General features: G+C 40.9%; 1 protein-coding gene across 3 annotated transcripts in view; it reads right to left on the minus strand.

Annotated features, from left to right (window-relative positions):
* The window catches only part of PWWP2A (PWWP domain containing 2A), a 28,845-nt gene that overhangs the window by 20,701 nt on the left and 1,919 nt on the right, over window positions 1-6,225 (minus strand). The gene's annotated exons all lie outside the window — the stretch shown is intronic.

A 6,225-nucleotide genomic window follows, 5' to 3' on the forward strand; every position in this document is an offset into this window, starting at 1 on the left:
AATTAATAAATGTATTTGAAATACGTATATATAACTAAAGGAAGTTAACATGTTTGGCCTAGCAGAAAGGTCTGAGATTAAGGAAGCATCTAAATGTCAGCTTTTTGCTTTAATAAATAACCCTTCACCAGGATCACTGAGTAAAAGGCAGGAAGCAGCACTTCAAGCTATATCATAGCAGACTTAAGCCAAATACAATGGAAGCCACTCAAAATTAAGATGACCTGAACAGGCTGTATAGCAAGTTATTTTATTACTATTATCTGGTTAATAAATATAGGAAACAATAAGCATCCATTTGCAGTGATTTAGTTATAAGAAACATTGGTTGCCAGCAACCAGATTAAATGATATTTGACATACCTTTCAGCTTTACTATGTAGTTCTGTGCTTTGACAGAAGCAAACTTTGTCAAATGCAGTCTGATTTTTTAAAATATCCAATCTTTTCCTCTATCCTTCAATTTACGTAAAATGAATTAAGCTTCTCAAGCTAGGAGCCATGACAACCAGAACCAATGTTCCAGCAATGCTAGAAACTGGATGCTTTAGGAAATATAACACACAGGAAAGTAAGCCATAAGCTTGTAGGGTTGTTGCTAATCTGTAGCCTGCTTTCAGTTCCCGTCCTATGTAAATCTCATGCCCTAGTTGCTCTACTTAAGGCTTAAAGCTGGGGTGGGCTAACCTATGGCCATCCAGATATCAGCCCTGACTACAGGCCATGCCAGTGGGAGTTGTAGGCCAACATGTGGAGCATCACAAATTGACCACCCCAGCTTAAAAGCCTCAGACAACTGCAAAGAAACAACATATGAAAGGAAGGAAGAAGAGTGAAGGGTGCTAAAGACCAGTGGCTGTCAAGCAGGTATTAATCACTATTGAGAGATAAGCGCCAACAAGAATCCCTTAGTTTCATAATAGCTCAAGAAGATAGCAATATTGGAACAGCTCCATATTGCTGTCACAAGGTGCAGCCATCTTAGCACTGTTGAGGCATTACTCTTGAAAAGGAAAACACCATAAACTGAGAAAATGGAGTTGTGCATGACAGCCCCACACCCTAATGCTCCTACGTATAGCCAGACTCCCTGCTCCAGTCTCTATGCTGCCCCACTGAGCAGCTGGGTCTGAGGGTGAGCTCTAAAATCTTTCAGTCGAGGCATCCTTGAACCCCCTTAGGGTTCCCAGTAGCAAAGAAGTTTCTAAACACTTTCAACCAAACATGCTTAGAATTCCCCTTTAAGCTTTCCCACTCAAGAGGTCAGATTGGGACTCAAGTGGGAGGGAACGAAGCAGTGTCACATGCTCCCTACTTGTGCTGTGATTCCTTGTTCAAACATAATGAACACAGCTAAGTGTAAGCTTATGAATGGTGTATCTAGAGAAGTTATTGTTGGGGGAAAATCCTGATGTGCAGCACGAAAGGTGAACCTGTGGCCCTCCAGATGTTGTTGAGAGTACAGCTCCGTGACTAACAACATCTTTGGGCTACAGATCCCTCATCCCTGATGCACTGACTTGAAGACTTGCATCACTTCCATAAGTGAGAAGGAGCCTTCCATTTAAGACAACTACAGTATGTATTTCTGCCTGTTCTCTTTGTCCATGGAGTTTTCTTGGCAGGGATACTGGAGTGGCTGCCGGTTCCTGCTCCAGGTGGATCACGTTTAGTCAAAACACTCCATTATGACCTGTCTATCTTGGGTGGCCCTGCACAGCATAGCTCATAGCTTCTCTGAGTTATTAAAGCCCCTTCACCACAACAAGGAGTGCCTGGCGTGCTCTGGTCCATGGTGTCACCAAGAGCCGGACACAACTAAACAATGCCCAATGGTGGAAGCTGAGCTTCCTTTATGAACCAGATAATCCGTTTGATGCTATCTATGATTACAAAGCAATAGATACACTATTAAAATTGAGCATGCCCATCACAAGCTAACTTTGCATGCAGCTATTCATCTGCAAATCAGAATTATTTAATCTGCATGATTATATGTAAACTATATACAAGTAACTCCCATCTTACGTAGAGGCTATGTTTCAGGGATGGTGTGAATACACAGAAACTTGTATACTTGAACCATCCCTTGAAACTGCCATTGTGTGAGCAATCTTACCTTCCAAACTCAGCATGCCAAAGAGGTCTTACCTCCAGGCCTGTGCAGAGCTTGTTTGAGGCCTGGGGTGGGAGTCTTGTTAGAATGAAGTTATAAATAAAAGCAGCTGGACCCTGGCGGGGCACACCAACCAGCTTAGCTCTCTGAGGCCTGGTGGAAGTGTACTCGGCTGCTACCTCCTGCACAGATCTTGCAGGATTGTCTGAGATCTCGCAAGAGCCTCGCAGAGCCTGGTAAGCAAGGCAGACAGCTTAAAAGCTCTTTCTGTGCCAGAAAAATCCTGTACAGAAAGAACTTTTAACCTATATGCCTTCCTTGCATTTAATTTGTGTAATTTCAACAAAACACATGTAAATTGTGAGTTGATTGTACTTTGCAACATTATTTCTTAAATTCAAATTATGTTCAGGGCTCAAGTAGATACCCCAGTATTTTTTGAGGGCAAGGTAGTCCCTCATTACCCATTTTGATTCCCACACAGAGTGGTTCTATGCACCCTTAACAAAGTTATGATGGAAAATGATTTATTTGCATTACTGTATTCTAAATGGCTGGACCATACACAGGAAAGAAGGGAGGGCAACTCTAAATCTATTAATTCTAGGAGGCAACATTAAAAACAAAGACACAGGTTGTGTTCTTACAAGAAATTTGAGTAAGTCCAGAAAAGTGTTTTACTTGCTGTGCAGTTTTGTTTTGTTTTTGTATCTCAAACCCACAAAAGCAGTAAAGTGCCAGATCAGGATAACCAAATATACCTGGTCAACTCCTAGGCACTATGGCCTCATCCATTAACCAGAGAAGGAGCAGCTGCAGGGAGCTTGCTTGCTTCCTCTGCTCAGAAAGAACACTTTGCTTCAACTGCCTGCTGTTAATGGAATGCAGAGTAAGGGAAAAGAACTCGCCCTCCCATCCTAAGAACACCAGCAAGAGAAGATCAGCCTGCCCTGGATTACATATAAATGCTCATAGCTCTGCACTTTGTTCTGGCCTTGAAGACTGATCACTCCTTTACCTTTTTCTTCTATTTCCCTTCCCTTTTGTATCTTGTCTTTTTAGTTTATAAGCCTGATAGATTGACCCATTTTTTTAAATAACCATGTGAGTCGTTTTAGAAGACAACAATCCAAATAAATAAATAAATGCACTGATAAGTGATGCACAACGTTAGCTTTGAAAGATGTACTACCGGTATGAATAAAGCTTGAGTTTCAGTACACCATCTTCCTGAACTGTATGCAGAGTTAATGGCTCCATTCACAGATAACGCTAAACCAGTGAGAATACATGAGTGTACTCATGTATTCCACTGATGAAGCCTAGGATAGGGTTGGCAGACATCTGCTAAGTTTAGTTTTACCTTCAAATAATCTTTCAAAGAACCAGGAATACTAGTTTTCAACAAACAATGGATAGTTAATTAAACAAACAAACAAACAATATTCTTAACCTATGGTTTGAAGTTGGCTTGTTTAGAAACTAACCATTCTTTGTAAAAAAACAAACAAACCCAGGACTCCTGGTTCTTATGTAACACTAACCATGTAACCAAATTTGCAGAAGTCATTTCCATAGCTGTGTGGGATGGAGAACAAGAGAAATTAGCTCCATGCTTTGCCTGAACTCATGAAGGCTCATCCATGTACTGTTAAACTTTGTTCTAGTGCAGGCATCCCCAAACTGCGGCCCTCCAGATGTTTTGGGCTACAACTCCCATGATCCCTAGCTAACAGGACCAGTGGTCGGGGAAGATGGGAATTGTAGTCCAAAACATATGGAGGACCGAAGTTTGGGGATGCCTGTTCTAGTGTCACATGCAAACTGAGTCAAACTTTCACTACAATTCTAACCATTATAGGCCTTTTTAACTTGTAAGAGAATAAATTTTAGAAAGGGCTGAATGAACTAATCACCCCTACCATATCTATTCTGAACCTCTACTCTTTATTATAACCCACCCAACATACCATTTAGTTTGCTCTCCAAAACAAAGAGCAAACTATTCTATTTCTTTGTTAAAATGATACACAAAATGTCAATAGTACTTGAAGAAATATACCGGGGTAAACAGGCTGGCAATCAAAATACTACATAAACAATATACTGTGAAATAACTGTTTCAGCTCCTCGCTTTTATAGGTTTGTGTTTTGCTCTCTTTCCATCTAAACTAACCCAACATAGATGTTACTTTGTTTTCCACCCCTACTTGACTTTCAGCATATCAGGACTCCATACCTGAAAAAGAAAATGTAAGGTAAGACACCCAACCACATATTCAAAGTCCACGAATAAACAAATTAAAGCATTAGAGGAATGATACCTTTATCTTATTCACTATAAGCAAGCACATAACCTCTACCAAGTTAGGCTGGATAAAACAAGACCATTTACAAGCACACCATGCAGCAAATTCATTGTGAAACACATAAAGCCATATGGCAAAGCTGGTTACCTGTAGCAAGGCATGGCACATTTCCCACCACAAATATGTTTTTAAAGACATCCTGTAAACTATTGGCAATGTGCACAGTGGAGAGGAGATTACACCCCACAGCCAAACACTACGTGCAACTAGTCCTCCATATGGCTGCATGTATCCCATAACTGGTGCACAAGCAGCCACCATGCCTTTGCCAAATGGTGCCCTCTTCATGTTTTGAACTACAGCGCCCATTGGTCCCAGCCATCACCCAGTACAGTACAAAACATCTGGAGGCACCAGGTTGGTGAAGGCTACTGTAATCTGCCCCCTCTATCTACTCAAGAAGCAGTTAAGTGTGCACAATGTATCATTATTTATACGAAGAAGATGATAAAAACGGGTATGTTCTACACCAAAACAACCTACTAACCAGCAGCAAAAAATTCTATGAAATCCACCAAAGTTTTATCTAGTCAACTGTATATATGAAATTCTGTACAGGTAGTTAGTTACTTCATGTTTCACAATATTTTCATATGCTTATCCTTACTTTAAAACAGACACTCTAGAACAGGCATAGGCAACCTTGGCTCTCCAGATGTTTTGGAATTACAACTCCCATAATACCTAGCTAACAGGGCCAGTGCTCAGGGATCATGGGAGTTGTAATTCCAAAACATGTGGAGAGCCAAGGTTGCCTATGCCTGCTCTATGTCTCCCACAACCTGCTCTCCAAATGCTTTGGTCTACAAATGCCATCATCTCTGACCATTAAACATGAGGCTGGAGTTGATGGGAATTGTAGTTCAGAACACCTGAAGGGTGTAAGGCAGTTCTAGAGTTTCTGTTTTATGGTAAGGACATGCATTTGAATGGGCAAATCTAGATTTGGAACCAAGTTAGGTCCCAGTTCAGCAGGTGAGCCCACAGAATACCCTGACCAGGCCACACCCAAATATTATCCTCTCACAGAAGTAGAATACGAAGAATTACACCCCTCTTTGTATGCAGAGGTTTACTTAGGTTTACTTTTAGCACATTCTCTACAAGCAAGTACACCACCTATAGGCTGGACATTCATTATCCCTGTCCTAATTCACCTTCAGGAAAGCCATAATGAAGATGTGTCTAGAAATTCACTCCAAGGTTGTAAACTATGATACAACCTCTACATAAAGCCTGTTCTACATGGCCTCTCTCCATGGCCAGAAGGAAAACCAATACACTGCATGTAGTGGAAAAAGTGTGCCTTTTAGCTTATGGATAGGGTATGGATAAATATTTTTCAGCCTGGGACCATGCAGAATTTAGCCAATTCTCACTGTGACTTCCCAATATGTGAAGCTGTAGCAAGATACAACCTTGTCACACAACTTTTTTTCCAGCATGAAGGCTGACTACTTCTGAAGTTAGAATAATAAAGTGAAGGTGAATTCAAATATCTTAATTAGCTGGAAAACAAAGATGAGCCCCAAGCCATTATGGATAGGACCACATTGTCTTGAAATTTTCATAATACTGTATAAATAAAATCATTGCATCTTTATGCATCAGTAGCAAACTAGTAGGAACTATGGTCCAACTTTTTTGCTACCAAGAAGCGGAAGTCTCCCCAATTTTTGATCCCTGTCCAGATGATGGATGACTGTTCCCCTCCCAACCCACCTTCTAAACTTTGTGAAG

This window comes from Zootoca vivipara, chromosome 2, assembly GCF_965207765.1.
Source record: "Zootoca vivipara chromosome 2, rZooViv2.hap1.1, whole genome shotgun sequence".
NCBI classification, from domain to species: Eukaryota; Metazoa; Chordata; class Lepidosauria; order Squamata; family Lacertidae; genus Zootoca; species Zootoca vivipara.